The following is a 21389-nucleotide window of genomic DNA, read 5'->3' as shown; positions in this document are numbered from 1 at the left end:
AAAGTGTTTCAATACAATATAAACTGATAATATTGTCGACATTATAGGGGGGGGGCATGACCCCCTCACCCTCCCCTTGTATCTGTCACTGCCTAGTATTTCTCAACCTTGCTGGGAATCAAATCACTCCTTTGATTTTAACTCTTATGAAATTATTCAGAAAATTCTTCAAATCATCTTTTCGCATTCTAAAGAATCGGTTTAACCTAGTAAACGATCTTAAATCCATTCCGTATTTTTCTGCAGTTTGGCTTCCTTTCATATAATTAACTTCTTTTCCCTCCCTCTTTTCTTTGAATTCTCTTGGCCTTAGTCATTTAGGTGATGTTGTTCTGTCTGTCTTATTATTATTATTTTATTATTCGTCTTTCAATTTTCCATTTCTTACTTTATTTTGCACATATTTTGCAATTTTGTTTTGCTGTTTTGCCAACATTTTTCAAGTTTTCCCTGTATTATGTTTATTCTGCCTTTTGCTAAATGTTACAATTTTTTCCAACACTAAATTTATTGCAAATTTATTCCGGTTTCATTTTGTCAGCAAAATTTATTATTATGGGATTTTCGGAAAAAATGGCAATCAAATGCTCAATGGCATTTTCTCGTAGGAAATCATGGAATAAATTTCGGCTCTGAGTTCTCTTTTGTATTGCTTGTTTTGTTAATTTGTTATTTTTACCATTTAAGCTCTCTGTTGTTCATTCTTGCTGCTTTTACCGGATTTCTTTGCATCTAAACGCTATTTTTTTTGCAGTGAAGAAAGGAGTTCCTTGTAACCCCGAAACACCTGTATGCGGTAATCTGCTAAAAGAGGCGTAGATTAATGAAAAGAAAGCTACAAATAAAGGGGTCTCTGAAAAGAATGACCGAAGAACAATTTTCAAATTTTCAAATCAAAGATTTGATCAAAAAGTAGACTTTCGCAATTTTTCCTGAGATCCCTTAACATTTTTCTTTCTTCATATGCAAAATAAACTAAAGTTGATTTTTTAATCTTTTTTTTTTTTTTTCAAAATTCTTTGCATTTAGACAAGTACATTCGATTTATTTTTAGAGAATTGGCAAAGAAATTCCTTTGGAATCGAAAATAACAGTTTTTTCAAAATTCGATGTTTTGTTTTTTCTTTTCTTTTTCTACTTTTATTTCGATTTTAAGCAGCATTTTCATAAAAATTCTCTAACATTGCGTCGAACGTGGCTTGAATAACAATTGACTTTTTGTTGACTGATTCAAACTGAGCATTTAAAATCTAATTTATCTCTAAAGGAAATTTTCAAAACTGAAAGACGAAAAGAAACTTTTTTGAAAATTCTCTTACTTATTGCTGCAGTTCTTCACCAGACGTTTAATATTTACATTTAAATTTCCATGGAATTAAAAATAAATTCTAACGAGTAGTTTTTCAGAAAGAGAGAATCGATGTCGCAAATGGTTTTCAATTTAGGGTCATTCCATGCGAAATGAGCAAATCAGCTGATGCTGACATGTCACAGATTTCAATGAAAATTTCTATTAAGTTAAATCATGCATATATATGAGGGTATGCAAAGTATGGAAGTTTAAAAACTGATTTTTGCTTTGTTATTGAAATTAGTACATTTTCAGAATTCATGGCAGCCAGTTTGCGACTAAATAACTCCGTAAGTTATAAACGTTACTTAAAAAATAAATATTTCCACATTCTATAAACAAATCTCTATTAGGAAAGAGGAAAGTAAAATTTATTCGGAGCTTTTTTTGAATCTGAGATATTAATAAAAATTCAAAACTTGCCAATTTACTTCAGATTTCAAATCATTCTTCTAGCTCTTTTAATGAAAAAATAACAGTAAAAATGATTCACCACTGAAAAAAATATCTGTAAATAACTATCTGCTCTAACTTAATAATTGTTTTTGAATTCCTTGATAACCGAAATCGTACTTTAAAAAATCAAAAATTTCCGAAATTTTCATTTTTTCCTATATTTCAGATGCTTGTTTAAACAAGAAGGAACGCTCTAAGTTTACTTAATTTTTTCACGTAACATATTGAAGTGTCTTTTAGATAATACTAAATTTTAATAATTGGGATTAGCGTATTTTCATTACTAGAGTAACTTGAACTGAGGTAAAATTTTATTAGTTACGGCTATTTATTGTAAGTTTAACATAACTTAACCATTTCTTTCGTGTTTCATTTTTTCAAAAGTCTGTTTATGAATTACTTGCCAAAATGTTTCCTTAAATATTGTGAATTATATAATATTCCAGTATGCATAATTAAATATAATTGTGCCACTGAAAGTTGGAATTTTCCTCTCCACAAGTGACAAGATAACTGTTAAAGTTTTTAGAAAACCAATCATGTCAGTATGACTAAAAGAACAAACTGAGTTTTAAGATTAAGACAGAGGACCATCTCGTCTAATCATCAATGGCATTTGATATTGTTGATTGATTGATTGATTTGATTTCGAGTTTGAAGAAATTTCTTTTATCCGTGAATAAATATATTTGACAAAATACAATAATTTATTTCAACCGTCCTGATGCGACGTTAAAAAAATAAATAAATAAATAAAAAATATAAAAAAAAAACTTTGGTAGCGAAACTCGTCTATTTTAATAATAGCTTTTCTTCCCAGAATAAAAATTGCCAGGTAAACAACATTTGCCACAATGAACCTAATTTTGGATGGCTTTTCTTTCTGCTATCAATAGCAAAAGCGCATATTATGGCATTTGGCATGGATGAAACTATCAAACTATTATCAATCAGAACAAGTTTGCATACGGCATACAATAATCCAGTTATAACTGCAAGATATATTCTCCTTCTGTCTGCTACAAGCAAAGTATTTTTTGTGTCATCAGTAAAAATTATCAATCTTGAAAGTTAGGTTCAATAATAATTTAATGAAGTACCTAGAGCTATTTTGGAGATCTGAAATTATTATCGTTTCATCTCAATTAACAGTTGAACTTCTACATTCCTTGTCTCACATTTATCTCAGTCATCAGTGACAAGAGCATATGTTTGAAGAAAAAGAGTTTAGATATCAGGCTTAAATCCAATGTCAATAATTTTATTTGTTTGTTACACATATAGCAACTATTTGTGGCTAAGTAACGTGTTTCTACACATTAATTTTATGCATCTACATTTTTTGAAATAAATGATTTTCTTATTTAGTGAATCCACATGGAGCGTCACTGTGTAGTACGCATGACCTATTAAAGATAATGCTTGTCCGGAACTATATAACTGAAAAATATATTAATGAAAGTACTATTAATGTCTTCAAGTGGTAAGCCTATAAATAGTGTAATGCCTATAAAAATTGAGCCACAATTTTTTACGCTGATCGAAAAAGCTTTTGTAGAGAGCAAAAAAAAAAGAAAAAACATTTCTTTTGATGCATTTGTTGAAGTTATTATTATTATTGCTTAAATTATAAATTTTATGCACTATTTTTTTTTTTTTTATAAATTTCACATTATGCCAGTACATTTTTTTAAAGATTGAAATGAATGTTACATATACTCGCTTTTGCATCATTTAGTCATTTATCTAGTACTCTGAATTCTTGTAATTTCACATGAAACACAAAGAAAATGCTATTGTTCTGAATTTTATTTTAAGCTTGGAAATCGAAAACCAATGTCAAGTTTCTTCGACCAAATAGTAAAAAACTGTTCTATATTCCTGCAAAACTTGAAAGAAGTCTGAATTTTCCCTCATTTAAGTTTTTGTGTCTATGTGAAGGGAAAAATAATCATTTTACAAAATAGCACTAAGTTTAAAACTGATTTTGAAGACAGAGGAGTTAAAATACAACTTCAAAAGTAAGGTATTTCTTTTATGATACTTAGTATGTTATTGGGTATTAACTTCAGGAAAGCTAATACATTCATTCCTTAATGATTCAGATTAAAAAATAAATTGCCTAATTATGAGGAAATTGAAATATTTTCAGTTTTTAAAACTCGGTTAAAAGTTAACTATAATAAATTTGCAAAAAATAATAAAAGCAGATGAATTGTCATATTCTATAAATTACAACAATATATGTAACTTTAATATTTACATTAAATCTTTACTAATAATAAAGCTGAAAATCTCTCTGTCTGTCAGGATCTCTGTGGCGCGCATAGCGCCTAGACAGTTCAGCAGATTTTCATGAAATTTGGCACAAAGTTAGTTTGTAGCATGGGAGGTGCATCTCGAAGCGATTTTTCCAAAATTCGATGTAGTTCTTTTTCTATTCCAAATTTTAGAACAAAATTATCATAAGATGGACGAATAAATTATGAAATTATCATAACGTGGAACCGTAACATGGGCCCAAGCCAATTGGTGAGAAAATTCACCATACATGTATTTGTAAATATACAGGCGAACCAAAAGATCTTTTAATTTTCTATTACGGGCAAAGCCGTGCGGGTATCACTAGTAGTTAATAAAATACAAGCCTTCAAAAATGCTACTTTTAGCATTTATGAGAATACTGTTCAATGTGACCAATTTTCAATCGCATGTAACTATTAAAATAACAAATATTAAGCCAATATATTTCAGACTTTTCTATATAGGCATAAAAGGAACCTGTATATCAAATTTCATGAAAATCTGTTCACATGAGACCACTACATTTTTGTCATTTTTGCTCATTTCGTATGGAATGACCCTTTAGTGAATTTCACTTTTTTTTTTTTTTTTTGTCTCCAAAATTCCAAGAAAAGTGATATTTTGCAAGTAATGTAATACACTGTTTGACAATTGCTAAGGAACAAGTGATTTATGCAAATTTGTATCTCACCCACCTGGCCAACGGAAACAAATTCAAGTTCAGATGGCGTGGTAGATCAAGACTCGTTATCTGTATGAAAAACAGTGCATACACGCTCAAGATTCGTACGAAATTTCACTCTGTTTGGTTTTTAACAAAAATAGTGCTGGATGTTAAAAAAGGTTTTTGTCTGAAATTCTGTTTGGTTCTTGAAATACTTAAGAGTAAAATGTCAGCAAGGCATTATATGAGTATCTACGATCGTGGACGAGCGATTAGACGACTGGAAACTGGTGAAAGTGTCACCACTGTGACTGCTGCAATGGGTGTATAAAAAAGTGCCTTCTCCCGATTAAAGACGGCCGCTGAAGGTGGATATATGTTGCAAAAGCATGCCGGGGGTCGTGGTAGGAACACCACAACTTCAGAGGATCGCTATGCAGCCCTCTTGGCAAAAAGTAACAGAAATTTCACTTTTGGACAGATAGCTGCAAATCTAACAACCGCTACCGGTACGCATGTTTCGGCAAGAACCATCTCACGGCGAGTAAATAATTTCGGTTTGTAGCAAGGAAGTCCGTACGTTGCATCCAAGTTCAACCACGCCATCGTCGAGAGAGATTACGCTGGTGTAAGGAACATGTTGGTAGGATCATCAAAATTGGTCTAGAGTGATATTCTCTGACGAATCTCGTTTCAGTGTGACAAGTGATTCTGGTCACCATCTACTTTAGAGAGAGCGTGGAACACGTTACGCACAAAAATTTGTTTGCGAACGTGATCGGTACGACCCAGGCGTCATGGTGTGGGTAGGCATCATGCACAATGGCAGAACACCGCTTCACATTTTTGAATAAGAAAGCGTTACGTCGCAAATGTATTGCAGATATGTTATGCTGAACCATGTTCGTCTTTTTAGGGGAGCTGTAGGTTCAGACTTTCTCTTTACGGACGACGATACACGGCCATAATGGAGCATTGAAGTGTCAGACACACTGCAAAGTGAAAACATTCTCCGTATGCAGTGGCCTGCTTACTTTCCCGACTTAAATCCAATTGAACTTGCCTGGGAGACTCCTGGCAGACGTGTTGCGCGAAGAACCGTCCCTCCCAGAACAGTACAAGAACTCAAATCCACATTGAGAGAGGAATGGGAAAACATCCTCCAAGCACATCGCAATAATTAGTGGGGAGTATGGAAAACAGATAAAAAATTGTTCATCAGTGTCCCTGGTAATCATACATCATATTAAAGTACTCATGTCTCCATCATTCTGACCCTAGATCATTTTTTGTGGTTGTATGAAAATCATCTAAGTAGGATTATTTTTTTTATTTTTAAGTTTTAACTTCATTGATGTAGTAATATCTGTATTATTTTGTACGTATAATAAAGGCACATCCTCCCTACTAACTATATATTTCGTTCTGTTTCTTTAATCATTATCTATTCTTAACTACGAAAAAAAACGTAATTGTTCCTTAGTAATTGTCAAGCATTGTACATAGAATTATAAAGAATTTTGTTGTGTTTTTTTTTTCCAATCATCAACATTTTCCGACAACCGACAAATGTGTAAACTGATGCAAAAAATTTAAAGTAGTTAGCAATTTGAAATGTTTATTTGGAATTGAAGAATTTTCACATCAATTAGGTTAATTAAGTTGTTCAATAAGGATTCTAAACTGAACAAGATAAATTCATTTGAAATTTAAGATTATTTTTTCATCATTTAAAATTCCAAAATATATGAAGCTTTCAAATATTTCACGGTAAAGATTTTTTTATGCTTTAGTTTAGTTTCTACTTATAGTTTTTTTTTCTTTTTTTTTGAAATAACAGTCTTATAGTTTTATTTTTTCAAGTGATGAGTTTGTAGAGTATTGCAAAATGATTAAGGAAGAAGACATGCCGCAATTTAATTTAAAAGCGATAAACTCTAGGAAATTAACCATCATGCGGCTCCTGATTTTGTTTGTTTTGGCTCCTAAAATTTAACATTTTCTGTCAGTTCATTGTGTATGCATACAGGCACTCAGAACAAGAAAATCACTTGTGTACCATAATTCAAAGAAAATCTTGAAGCTACGCAGTAAATAATCCACCAAAAGAAAAAAAAGAAAGAAAGAAAAAGGAAACTTAAAAATCAAGCGTAAGTGAACAGTTTTTAAGGCTCAAAGAAAAAATAATAAGTTACTAATGTTCCGACTTTCAAAGAAAGTTTCGCTGTTACCAAGAGATTAATCGAAAACGAGCTGATGTGTGCATCACATGACTTCCTTTTACTCCAATTTAATGTCATTTCCCCATAATTGGCAATTTTAATGTGATTCAATAGTGTACTCCCTAAATATCACCAACGGTGGCTAAATTGAAACCAAAAAAAAAATCGCCAAGTTTGACGCCAAGTTGGTGACAAAACTTGGCTATCAAAAGACTGCCGATATATCGCCAAGTGTCCGTCAAATTATAACACCACTTGAGTTTACATCGAAACTAACAATGATTCCCCCCCCCCCTAAAAAAGGGGCAAAAGACCCCTTTAGAAACACCCGAATGCAACCAAAAAGAAAGGTGCATAACTAGACCCCACTAGGAGTCTACATACCAAATTTCAATTTTCTAGAACATACCGTTTTTGAGTTATGCGACATACATACGCACGTACGCACATCCGCACATACATACATACGTACATACAGATGTCACGAGAAAATTCGTAGATAATTCGGGAATCGTCAAAATGGATATTTCGCGTCTCTATACGTGCTTACGCACTTATTTACGTCTGGTCGAGTGAAAAAAAAAACTCAACATTCATTCGGGGACGAGCAAAATGGAAATGAAGGTCGATTTTTGAGCCAAATTTTGTCGCGAATACAATACGTCCTTTTTTTTTGTAAAAGGAAGTAAAAAGTTACTAATCTTCTGATATTCAAAGAAAGTTGCCTTGTTACGATGTGTATAGTCGGAAAAAAAAGTAAAAAAAAGAAAACTTAAAATTAAAATGCATGAGTGAACAGTTTGTAACGCTCAAGGAAAAATTAATAAGTTACTAATCTTCCGACATTCAAAGAAAGCTTCGCTGTTACCAAGAGAATAATCGAAAAAAAAAGACAATTTGAAACTCAAACGCGTGAATGAACGATTTTTAATGCTCAAAGAAAAAATGATAAGTTACAAATCTTCTGATATTCAAAGAAAGCTGCGCTGTTACGTAGTGCGTAATCGAGAGAAAAAAAAAGAAAACAGAAAACTTAAAATTTTAAAATGCATGAGTGAACAGTTTTTAACGCTCAAGGAAAAATAAATAAGTTACTAATCTTCCGACATTCAAAGAAACCTTCGCTGTTACCAACAGAATAATTGTAAAAAAAGGAAAAAAACAAACAAAAACAAACAAAAAAAAAAAAATTCAAATGCGTGAGTGAACGGTTTTAAACGCTTAAAAAAAAAAAAAAAAAAAACAATAAGTTACTAATCTTCCGACATTCAAGGAAAACTGTGCTGTTACGAGGTGAATAATTGAAAACCAGGTAAAAATTCGAACTCGACATTATGTAAGGGGAAACTAAAGTCATTGGATAGCAGCTGTATTCAGGTGCACAGACAGTATTGATTATAAAATGTGCATTGACAGGCCTTTCATACGTGTCATTTAGAAAATTATTTTATGTAAGGGAAAATGTTTGACGTAAAAACCAAAATAATAAATTACCTCTCGCTGATACAAAGTGAATAGGCAAAAACCAGGACAACTTGATTCGGTGTCAGCGTGTGTGTGTGTGTGTAAATGATAAAAATTCGATTTCTCATTCGTCTCATTGTTCGTTTACTTTTTTGAGTGCCTGTGTATACTGGCACTCTCTACATACACAGGTACTCGTGAACTGACTCAGCAGGGGTGCAAATCTCCCTTCCCACAAGTTCAATGGCCCAAATCAGCTCCCCTCCATCATTTTTTCTCATCCCCCTTTCCCTTTAAAATTAGCTCTCTCTTTTTTAATTAATTAATTATTTAAAAAAATTTTATTTATATATATGTATATTTTTTTTTAAATTATAATTATTATTATTTTGTTAGAAAAGTTCTTTGCGATGCCAATGGCATACACGCACACACAGACACACAAACGAAATAAATAAATGAAATGTAATATGAATAGATAAAAATAAAAATAATAAAATAAATAACTTAAATTTAAAAATAAATAATGTAAACATCTGCAAAAATCCAGATAACGCCAACTTGCGCCATAATTCCTCCCCCCCCCCCTGTGGCTTAGTATATCTGGAATCATTTTGAACAGTAATTTCGATGGCTTACGAGTTTGATCGAATTAGTGGTGCATTAACAGTAAATGTGGAACGAGTTGACGTAGGGCATCGTATGTTGCTTTAAAGTCTCAAACCTCGTACATTCGTGCTAGAGGTGTCCCGACAGGGCCACCTCTAGAATCTGACCAAATCTGACCTCAATGCTTCTGAGATTTTTTTCTGCAATAAATGATCATTTTGCATTTTGTCATCACTTTCTTATGCCAATGTTGTCTTCCCGTGCGCAAAATTTCGTTTCATTAAGGTAACTAATTCTTGTAGCGTTGATTTTTTTTTTTTTCTTATACAGTGTACATACACCCAAACATACTCACAAAACTTTTTACATTTTACATTCCAGAATTTTCCGCAAGAGAGTTTTTAATTGCAGTTTTTAAGAACAAGTTTTAATTTTATTCCGATTAGTGAGATTTTAAATAAAATTTTCAAGATTTTGCTTTAAAATCTTAATTTAAGTAGGGAATAAATAAACAGATCGAAATAATCCTTAAAATGCTTCCTACTGATTGAAAGTTCAGATAATGCTTAAAATATAAAATCTGTCTAAATTCTTCTATTTAGTTCGGTTTGATAAGACTTGGAGGTAAAAGACGGACAAAGTTTTGCGCATTTTAATTATGATATGTCAGAAGCAAATGCTTGATTTCAAAAGATGGTTCGAGTCTCTTGCCTGAATCTATGCAGGGCCCTTCATTTCTGACACATTTAGAAAACTAGGATAATCTTTTCCCGCCTCTAGGACTTTTGCTGAATTTATATCTTTCTAGCTCCTATTCGAAACTACCGATGAACAATGCTGAAGCAGGTTTAAGTTTTAAGAGTTCAACTCGACTAGCCTTGAATAAACGGCTACGAATAAAAATAACTGTTTCATGAAGCTCGAAGCATATTAAGTACAACCGCTCTTATTTTTAATTATTATACACATTTAGAAAGCTAGGATAATCTTTTCCCGCCTCTAGAACTTTTGCTTAATTTATATCTTTCTAGTTCCTATTCGAAACTATCGACGAACAATGTATTAAGTACAATCGTTCTTATTTTTAATCATTATGTGCTTACTGGTTTGAAAAGATCTCTTGGAGAGTTTATATTTATACAGCGTATATACCCTAGGGTGGTTCAAAAATACATGCGAAAAAAAAAGTTTCTCCACCCGTCAATATTTTTAAGCTAGTGGATAGTAGTACATTGGAAGAATTTTAACTTTCTATTTCAAGTGAAAGAGGGTATCAACCCCCTCCCCCAAACTTAAAAGTATGGAGAGGGGGGTTAAAAATACATCGAACTCAAAAACAATGCTACATATTAAAATATACACTTGTAATACACATAGACATCGAAATAAAATAAATTATTTTCAAAAAAAAAAAAGAAAAAACAGCTGGAGAAATTAAATATTTCTAAACATGTGGCATTTTTTACACTACGACTAATGTTAAATTAAGGGGTCATTGAAAACCTTCTCAAAATTTGAGTAAGAAGCTAAAACTTTTACAGCATAGTACGATGAGAAAGTCTTAAATAAAATAGGGGTGGCCTGGACTCGAGCTGAAAAAAATAAATTAAATCACCCCTAGTATACCCGTTTAACCTGCAAGATTTCTATTTTCGCCGGTAGTCCTAGATGCATGCGTCCACTTGCAAAAACGGTCAAAATAAGGTGCTGAGTCAAGAGATTGGATGTTTGAAGCGAAAATAAATGTAACGAAAAAATACGAAATGTTATTTTTTTACGGACCCTAGGTCTCCTAATTTATATTTAGGGAAATGTTCTTCATTGGAAAATACTTTCAGAACAAAAGTTTGGACATTAGTACAACAAATATTCACCGAGATATGAAACGCAGCGTTTTATAACTTATATCATTGTACACTTGCACACAAACACACACGCATACATACACACATACCCACACACTCATGCCTGGACACAAACACAAAGCCTACATACAGACACACACTCGTAATTGCGAAAAACATAATTTGATTTCAATACGTCAAAATTCAAATTAATTATTATTATTATTATTATTGGAATTTATTTTTCAGTGGAGGTTACTTCATTGGATCTAAGGTCCGTACAAAAAGTTATAGATTTCGTATTTTTCACTAATATTCTTTTTCGCTTCACCCTTCAATATCTTAACTAAGGGCAATTTTTTGACAATTTTTACAATTGAAAGTATAAATCTAGGAGTAATGGTTGCAGAAATGGAGGTCTTGCAGATGAAACGGGAACGAGCTGTACATTCTATTAATCATGTATTTTACTGTCTATTTTTATAAATTAATTTATATTTTGACTACAAAATATTATGTAATTGAGAAAGTCATAGCTTCATAACATATACATTAAATTGAAAAAATCAGCAACTATTTTTTTGTCAATTTCAAATTAGTTGCTGATTTGTTCTTAAACCCATGATACAGTTAAGATAGTAAGATAACTATTTGATACTACATGCCATTTCCATTTATATTTTGGTTTTGCCAAGAAACTACTATATGATTTCTTTCATTTTGCATTATTATAAGCTGAAAAGGAAATCTATTATTTCACAAATAGCTTCCTGGATCGAAATGACTCTTCTAGGTACGTCTACAGATAATTTCAAAATGTTAATTGTTGATTCCATCAACGAAGAATTAATTAACGAATCGCGATATTACGTTCCCTTCAATTCTGAACCAGAGAGTTAAATGTAGTCTGTTGCTCTGGTATTACTCTCCAGTATTACTTCTTTAGCAAAGAAAATTGCTTTAAAAATATTTATAGAGAGGTCAGTTAAAAAATAATAATTTAAATAGTTAAAATAATTTATCCGTGTGTGTGGGGGGGGGGGGGCTTCTACCCTCCCCCTAAATTTACAGCTGTGATTAACCACTATAGAGAAATAGGTTTGACAAAGTTGAACTAATAAAACACGTCAGATTGTTTGGAAAAACACGAGTTAGATATGGTGTCATTAGATTGGTTAATCGTTTTTCCTTCTCGATGCGCGTGCGAAGGAGAGAAAATTCTCTCTCGTTGCTTTGAGAGTAGCACGAAATGTGGCAACCAGCTATTTTTAAGGCGGTTCTCCGTTTTCGTGAGTGAGAAATAGACGTCACGTGAAGTTCTGGCGACTTTGAGCGCAAGGCTACTGGCAACATAATTCGATTTTAGGAAGTATTATGACATAGAAAACATAGATAATTAATTCTTTTATTTCATGGATAATTTAGAATGAGCACGAAGATGAAACAGGAAGTTGGTCCAATAATAAACCAGAAAACATCCGATAACAAGCATAAATTTGTGACTTTTTTTTCACTTCTCGAATCCAAATTGAGCTACGCTCCCGAGAGCAGGTAAAGGGCAGTAACAGAAAACTTTTATTTTAAATTTTTATGTATTTTTGCCACCTATTGTACGTTGGCTTTGTTGTACAAGCTTGCTTATTTGGTTTCCGCTGAAAATAAGCAAAAAAAAAAAAAGTCTTAACTCCAACATTTCCGTATTGTTGTTATTGAATTCAAAACGCGTTTCCAAACATCTCGTCTACACATTTCTGCAGATACTGTCGTGTTTACCTGCCCACGGCTGTACACGTCATACCAATATTTGTATTGGTTTTATTTATAACATACAAAGGCATTTCAAAATAAATCAAAACTTTTATCTTTCTAAGGAAATGTTTAAATTGTGTCGTAAAAATAAAATCAAACTTATTTTCTCAATTTATTACGCATCATATTTTAAAGTCGTAAAGATTTTTAAATCGCTTCGCATCAAAAATTTTTCTTTATCGGAAAATTTAAAAAAAAAAAAAAAGGAAGAAAAAAAAGAAAGAAAAAAAACTTTTTACTGGAAATTTAACGGTATTACCTTTAAAAAAAAGCAGTAAGAAAGTAGTTGGAGTAATTGAAATCATTAAATATACTTGAAATCTTCTTTTTGATTGTTACCAAACAAAAGCAATATAAAAACATTACATAATGAAATTTAAAAAAAAAGCGATTGCTCTAGAAATCATTTAAACTTTTTTCTTCATGACGAAACTCAATTCTTAAGCTTAATAAGTTGAAACTTAATATGTATCGTTCTATTTGCTCGTTAAAGGTAAACCTAAGGAACGTTATTCCTTCCCTCATACCATTTTTTTAAACTCCGTTGAAAAAAAACCATTAAGAATTCATGTGCAATCTGAACGATTTCTTTCAAACTTCCGCTGTCAAACTCTATTGATAACGTTATTAACATTTTAGCCCCAAAGTTTTTAGCTAAACTTTTTTGAAATGCTGCAAGAAAGCCTTAAGGCAGGATTCTACTTTCTGGGCGCAAGAAAAAAGAACTATTTTGAAGAATTTTTTCTGAGTTATTAAAGATATTGCTGTAAGGAATATTTTAATTACTACTTTATTAGGAAAGGGAAGGGTTTGGATGCAATGAACAATCTTGTAAGCTGGGCCGTGAACACTAAAAGCTGAGAAACATTGGTTTAGAGTCTCGAACGAAGTGGAGGTCTATAAAACATTTTTTAAAGTGTACATAGGTGTTTATTGCATTTAAACATATAATGGCGGGTATAGTTCACTACCAGTAAAATTTTGCAAGCAAAAAGAAAGAGCAATTCGATATGTTGTGAACTATTTTTCAATAAAACTATAGCAGCCATGTAGTCATAGGTATATTTTTACGCAATGTGTATATTAAAACATGCTTTGAAAAGCTTCAAGAATGAAGAAATTTTCATGTTTCTGTGTGCCACTGTGGGCTGACTACCCTTCGACAAATTAAGAACACCCTTATATCCCACGTATGAAACGTAATGTTGAACACGTATCTTTTTAAGTATATGTCAAGTAGAAACTTGATTTGTAAAGCTTGTACAATGGTATAAAAATCTTTATGTTCGCATGTGATACTCTAGAAGAGTTTGTACCCTGCTATAACGTATTATCACTCGAAATTCACGGGTAACTTTTTATTTAGAATGTTAAATTAAAGAATAAACTTGCTTTCTAAAAAATGAGCAAAGTTGAAAAAAAGAATCTTATGTTTCTGTGTGGCACTCTGGCCTAATTTAACTATCCTGCGATAAAATGCTATCACCCACGTTATAACGGGTATCTTTTTAAGTAATGTGTACAATGTTATGAAAAACTGTATACTCGCATGTGGCACTCTAGTTTTTGTTCCTGCCAGAGCGTATTATCATTCATGAAATCACAGGTAAATTTTAATTAAAATGATAAATAAATAAAATTTGCTTTGTAAAACTTGAGCAAGGTTGAAGAAATCGTAATGTTTCTGTGTGGCACTGTAGGCTAACTACCCTGCAAGAAAATAAGAACATTCTTGTTATCACAGGTGCGTTTTTACGCAATGTGTAAAGTAAAAACGTTCTCAGCAAAACTTTTACAGTCTTATAAACCACTTCATGTATGCATGTGTCATTCTGGGAATTTACCCTGCTATAACGTATTATCATCCGGGAAATGCAGGCAACTTTTTATTTATAATGTTAGGTAAAAGAAAGCTTGTTTTATTAAAACATGAGCTACGTTGAAGAAATCTTTACGTTTCTGAGCGGCATTGTAGGCTAACTACCCTGCGACAAAATAATGTGACCCTAGTTATCACAGGTATTTATTTACGTAATGCGTAAAGTAAAAAACGCGGTCTGTAAAACTTGTACAATCTAAGAAACAACTTTATGTTCTCATATGCCATTCTGGGGTATGTACCCTGCTATACCGTATTATCTATCATCTGTAAATCACAAGCAATTTTTTGTTTGCAATGTTACATAATAAAAAAAACTTGCTTTGTAAAACTCGAGCAAGGTTAAAAAAAAATCTTCACATTTCTATGTGGAACTGTGGTCTAACTCTCCTACGATAAAATGCTATCACCCATGTTATAAAGGGTATCTTTTTAAGTAATGTGTAAACAAAAACTTACTCTGTAAAACTCGTACAATGCAATGAAAATATGCAATCCTAGCATGTGGCACTCTGGGGTATATACCCTGTTATAACGTATTTTCATCGATGAAATTGCAGGTAACTTTTAAGTTACAATTATTTTAAAAAAAAAAACCATTGCTTTACAAGTTTTGTATAACATAATGTTAAATGTTATGTTTGCATATAGCACTCTGAAGTAACTGCTCTTCAACAAAATAATAATTGCAATAATTATAATAACTATAACGCTGGATGAATAAATAATTAAAAGAAGGAAACATGAAACTTTGCGCCATTCATAATAAGCTCAGTGAAAGCTTTATTTCAAAATTTTCGCTATTTATTTGCTTTTGTGGAAGTATGGGAAGGGGATAATAATTTTACATTGTTAAGCTGAAGAGGATTATTTATAGAAAAAGGAATTAAGTTAATCTTTTCATTGATAGTATATTAATTTTTCTGAAAAATGCTGATTTTAACAAACAATTGTTAACTTTTGTCATATTGTTACGAAGATAGTTACAGCTCGTTAATCTTGTTCAAGTTTGGCGCCTTGGCAATAACCTGATCTTCATATAAGGTACGAACTTGTTGAAAGAAAATATTTTTATTCGTAAAACATATAATATTTAACGAACTAAGAAGCGTAAAAATAATTATCAACATAGATCGTATTTAATAAACGAGAGATATTTCAATAAAGTATCCGCGTATCAAAGTTTTTTAAAAGCAAAACATTGTTACAAATCTTATCAAAGTTGTCATCAAAATTCCCTGTCTTTCCCCACAAACTTCTTCTTATAAAAGAATTTAAACCTGATTAAAGAGACATTTCTCGTTAAAGTTTTATGATTTTCTAATATTATTAGCGGAGTAATGTATGATATAGTTTATTTCTTGCCCATTTTAACAAGATAAAAATGAAATCATTTCGATAAGAACTATTGGAATTTCTCAGAAATCTCCCGTTTATTTTATTTCAGAAAATGGAAAATATTTTAAAATGAGACCATGTTTAAAAAGGTAGTGCACGGTATATAAAAATATATTAGAAAATTCCACTGTTATGCACCATTTTAACATTTTTTGATTTACCGTTGTTTTAGTGTAGTTTATATTGCTTTAAATATCTCCCGCATTTCAAACAAAATCTTACTTTTTAAATACTTCTTATTGCATTTATTTATGTAGTACTAGAAAATCGTCCATCAAGATATGACGGATGAAAATTGCTTCTACATTTGATCGAAGCAATTGCCGGTTAGGTGATATTTTTTGATCATTGACATTTTAACTCTAACTCCAGTGGATTAACCCTAAACTCCTGCAGGTAGCGTTCATTGTTGAACACTTTTTCGTTTCTTCATTCCCTTGAAATGACAGTCTTGCCAGTAAAACAGTTAAGTTAGCGAACGAGTTCAACCTTGTCACAATAAAGCCTTTCTTTGCCAAGTTAAACATTACCAAAACATATTATCAAATTATCATGCCGTGGCGCAAATTTCATTGTTAATGACGTCAGGAGCGTTACTCGATCATTGGCTGTGATATATATGATAATTACAAAAGCAACATAAAAATAAAAGTTTCGCTAGGTAAATGTCTACCATAATGCATTCATTAACTAAAAAAAAAAAAATGTGTAATTTAAAACGTGCAATTTAAAATCATCTATTAAATTACCATTTTATATGAAATGTATTCTAAGGATTCGTCCATCGTTGTGATGCACATGATGCACCGAGAATTATTACGTACCGCTTTTTCACAAATTATATTTAGTGAAATAACTATTATTATAAAGAATAATTCTTTCGCATAAAACATTTCATATCTTAACGTTGCATCTTATTTTGACCATTTTTGCAAAGGGGAGAACAGAGGGTTGCCAAATTAATGTGGACACTCCAAACATTTCACGAATTCTTAAAATAGTTACCGAAAATTTTTACCAGCTTAGCATATTTACCTTAATAATATCCCGGACATATTGAGCTCACAAAATACTAGGTTCATTCAGTAATTAAAGAGACAAACTGACCTGGAGAAAACCCCGCGTTTTTGTTGTCTCTCTTTGGTGTCGGAGTCAAATTTTCAAATTTCTTAATACTCTCATTATACTATAACTTCTCCCAACGTGATGCTTCCTTCAATTTACCAATCAAATGTAAATCAGATGGTGCTAAGTCGTGGATATAAGGGGAATGAGACAGTACCTCCCATCCCACTTTATGTTTTCATGGGCTAATCGAGCAACTTGAGGACGTGTGCTGTTTTGCTGGAGAATCATACCTCTCCTTTAAGAATGAACTGAACCAACACGGACTTTTCTGCAATCATTTACCACTGTTACACTGCGGTGTCATCAATTTGAATTTGAAGTGAGAAAATTCAAATTTCAATAGGTCGAACGGAACTGTCTTCGTCAGATATTGACTTTCGACCACTTTTGAACTGCTCAACCAATTTGTAAAAATTTCTACGGTTTATACAACTTTCACCATGCACTTTAATCATTCTAGAGTATAACATTAGCTGTTTTTCATCTTCAGCAATCAAAAAACGATAGAACATTGTTCAACCAATGCTAAAGTTTCAAGAAGACCCGGAATCGTTTGATTTAATTTTAAAGCTATAAACAGAGCAATGTTGATCAATCCGCTGATTCGAGCTCATCATAGTGAGGTCAACTTAAGATTCCCAATGTATTAAACTTGTACCTACCAACAGTCCTTTCATCACTTTAAATATTTTCACCCCTATAGTTCGTCATGAACCGATACAAAAAAGCGTTTTACAGAGACTAATTTTTCCAATATCGACGATTTTAACGTGATTCAATAGATAACTCTGTAATAATCGCCAATGGCGTTAAATTGAAACCCAATTCGAAAAATAATTTTTTCGACTAGTCTTCGCCAATTTAGCGATATGTCGCTAAGTTGGCGATCAAAAGCTAAATGATGTATCGCCATGTTGGTGACCAAAAGCTAAGTGATCTATCGCCAAGTTGGTGAACAAAAGCTAAACGATATACGCCGTGTGCTCGGCAAATTATAAAATCACTTGAGTTCGCATTGATATTAACTGATTTTCCCCCAAATATGCATAAAAGACTCCTTTTGGAACATCCAAATACAGCCAAAAGGGGAGACGCTCAAATAGTCTACATGAGTCTGTATACTTAATTTCAACTTTCTACGACATTCCGTTGTTATTATGCAAGAATTGTCCATACTTACGCACAAACATACGCAAATGCAGTCGTCACGAGAAAACTCAAGGTAATTCACTCGGGGATGGTCAAAATGGATATTTCGGGCGTTCATACGTTCTTAGACATATAATATGCACGTGTCGTAGGTTCGAAAAAACCACTACACATTCATTCGGGGATGAGTAAAATGGAATATTAGGTCGAAATTTGAGATAAATTTTTCTAGCGAATACAATACTTTCTTTAATATGTAAAAAGAAGTAAAACTGATCAACACTTAAAGAAAGTATCCAATACTAGATCAGTATTTAGTCACGCTTTCTTTGGCCTCTCATACGGCTTTAACCTTTTAAGCGCCAATGTTCCCAAATGGGAACATCAACTTTAAAAAATCGTAAAAAAATAAAGTTTTGCTTGTGAGGACTTATTTCTTTTTTTCTATTTATTGCCAAAAATAGGCCTGAATTTTTGAAAGAAAAACTAGTTCTATTTTACAAAAACTGTTTCCAACAAAACCTATCAAAAATATGCTTTATTACCTATTTTCAGGGAGCCAGATAAAAAAAATTCATATATTTTTTTAAAAATGCTTAACTGTTTTGATATTCTAGAGTAACAATAAATAGGGATCCTTTTGGTGAACAAATATGACAGATAATGATTTCGAACAAAAATGTAGATCCTATAAGCGAACAAACTTTGTTGTTCCCGATCGGGAACATTGGTGTAATCCAGTATACAAAACTGGGCAATTCACGCCGTAGCGTAAGTTCAGTTATCCGATTAGTGAAACCATTAGAATTGAAAACAATGTCTATTGACGCATTTAAAAACGGCGGGTGACATTTCAACCTTTCACTGTTCCCCTTTTCGCCCCTTCCTCTCCAGTTTTAGGGTGGGAGAGATAAGTCAAAAAATCGCTTTGCACGTTGAAATGAAGATGTTTACAGTTCTTCTCGCTTAGGTTACAATCTGTTTGCACTTAGTAATAATCTCTAGTCACATGAGACTTTAAAGAAAAGATAAAGATAATTTCATCAATTGGGAGTCCCAATCTGATTAAAATTTTCATATACCGCACAAAAAAGGTTTGAGTGTAAAACGAAATACGGGCCGTCTTCAAATGGAGTCCGGAAACTTAAAAAGAATCAACAGAAGTAATAAAGTCAGTGGATAGCGTTATTACCCCGGTGTACTTGTTTCGTAATACAGTAAACTCCCAATTATCCGCGGAATAAGGTGGCATGGTAACCGCGGATAAGCGAAAACCGTGTATAATCCGAAAAATAGGTAAAAAAACAGTGTTAGTGAGTTTATACAATTTCTAAAATATATGAATAACACTCAGACATGCATTTAAATTATAGCTGAAAGCATTTATTGTAAAAAATATATATGAAAGCTAAAAACAAATAACACAATCAGAAGTTTAAAAAAAACATTCAATGGCCGTTTAAAAAATTAAAAAAAAAAATGAAAAGACCCGAAGATAGTCCGAACCGCGGATAATCCGACTGCTGATAATCGGGGTTTACTGTATATTTTAAACTACTTGCTACCTCGCGAACACGTTCAAAACCCCATACAACGTTTGAAGACGAGACACACTCATATTGATTTATGTATTAAATAAAGTATATCCTCATATAAATAATAGCCGATGATCGAGTAACCCGCGTGTTTCAACAGTGAAACTCGCGCCACAGCGACATAATTTGATAATATGTTTGCTAATGTTTAACATGCAAGGAAAGGTTTTATTGCGACAAGGCTGAACTAGATCCGATAACTTAAATGTTTTACTGGTAAGACTGTGTCATTTCAGGGGAATGAAGAAACGAAAGAATGGTCGACGATGAACGCTACCTACTGGAATTAAGGGTTCATCCACTAAAGTTGGGAGTTACAATTTCAAGTATCAAATTATCACCAAACAGGCAATGGCTTCGTTCAAATGAAGAAGCAATTTTCAATGAAGCAGCAGGTAGAAAAAATAGCAGAATTTGCTTTATACTGTTTTCCTTCGAGTTGAAAACATGAGATATATAAATTTTGCACTTATATGGACACACATAGGTCAATCAGAAAGTTAGTTGCACTACTTCGTAAATATATTTCGTCTGAGACAATTTCGATGAAACTCTGCGGCAACACTTCAGACACGTATCTTTATAATGTGACGTAGCAGCTTCCCCTAGGCGAGTTTAGTTTTTCTGATAATCAGTCGCAAACATGTCTCGACAGCTGCAAGTAGCGTCCAATTTAGAAACGCGTGCAGCCGAGGCCTTCGAGATAGGAAGGCCATCCAACTAGCAAATGACGTCATCGTTTGTCGATCCACAATGATATTGGGAAGTGAGCACTTCGATTAATATTTTGGTTAAATAAAACTATTTGGTTTATTTATTATTGACTTCTGTTATTTTAGTAGCATTACATGTTCTACTTTTTCATTTGAAAACATAAAAAGGAACCGATAATCATACATTAAACGAGCTGATGTGTGCATCACATGACTTCCTTTTACTCCAATTTAATGTCATTTCCCCATTATTCGCTATTTTAATGTGATTCAATATTTATTCTCTAAATATCACCAACAATGGCCAAATTGAAACCAAAAAAAAAAAAAAAACTCCGCCAAATTTGTCGCCAAGTTGGCGACAAAACTTGGCGACCAAAAGACTGGCGATATATCGCCAAGTGTCCGACAAATTATAACGCCACTTGAGTTTACATCGAAATTAACAATGATTTCCCCCCAAAAAGGTGCAAAAGACCCCCTTAGGAACATCCGAAAGCAACCAAAAGGGGAGGTGCACAACTAGACCCCACTACGAGTCTATGTACCAAATTTCAACTTTCTAGGACATACCATTTTTGAGTTATGCGAGATACATACGCACATACGCACATACATACAGACGTCACGAGAAAAGTCGTTGTAATTACCTCGGTGATGGTCAAAATGGATATTTCGCGTGTCTATACATTCTTAGGCACTTTTCCGCATGTGGTCGAATCGAAAAAAAAAACTCAACATTCATTTGGGGGTGAGCAAAATGGAAATTAAGGGCGATTTTTGAGTGAAAATTTTTTCGCGAAT

Source organism: Uloborus diversus, chromosome 7, assembly GCF_026930045.1.
Source record: "Uloborus diversus isolate 005 chromosome 7, Udiv.v.3.1, whole genome shotgun sequence".
NCBI classification, from domain to species: domain Eukaryota; kingdom Metazoa; phylum Arthropoda; class Arachnida; order Araneae; family Uloboridae; genus Uloborus; species Uloborus diversus.
The sequence above is the reverse complement of the archived record's forward strand: the minus strand, read 5'-3'. Positions refer to the sequence as shown.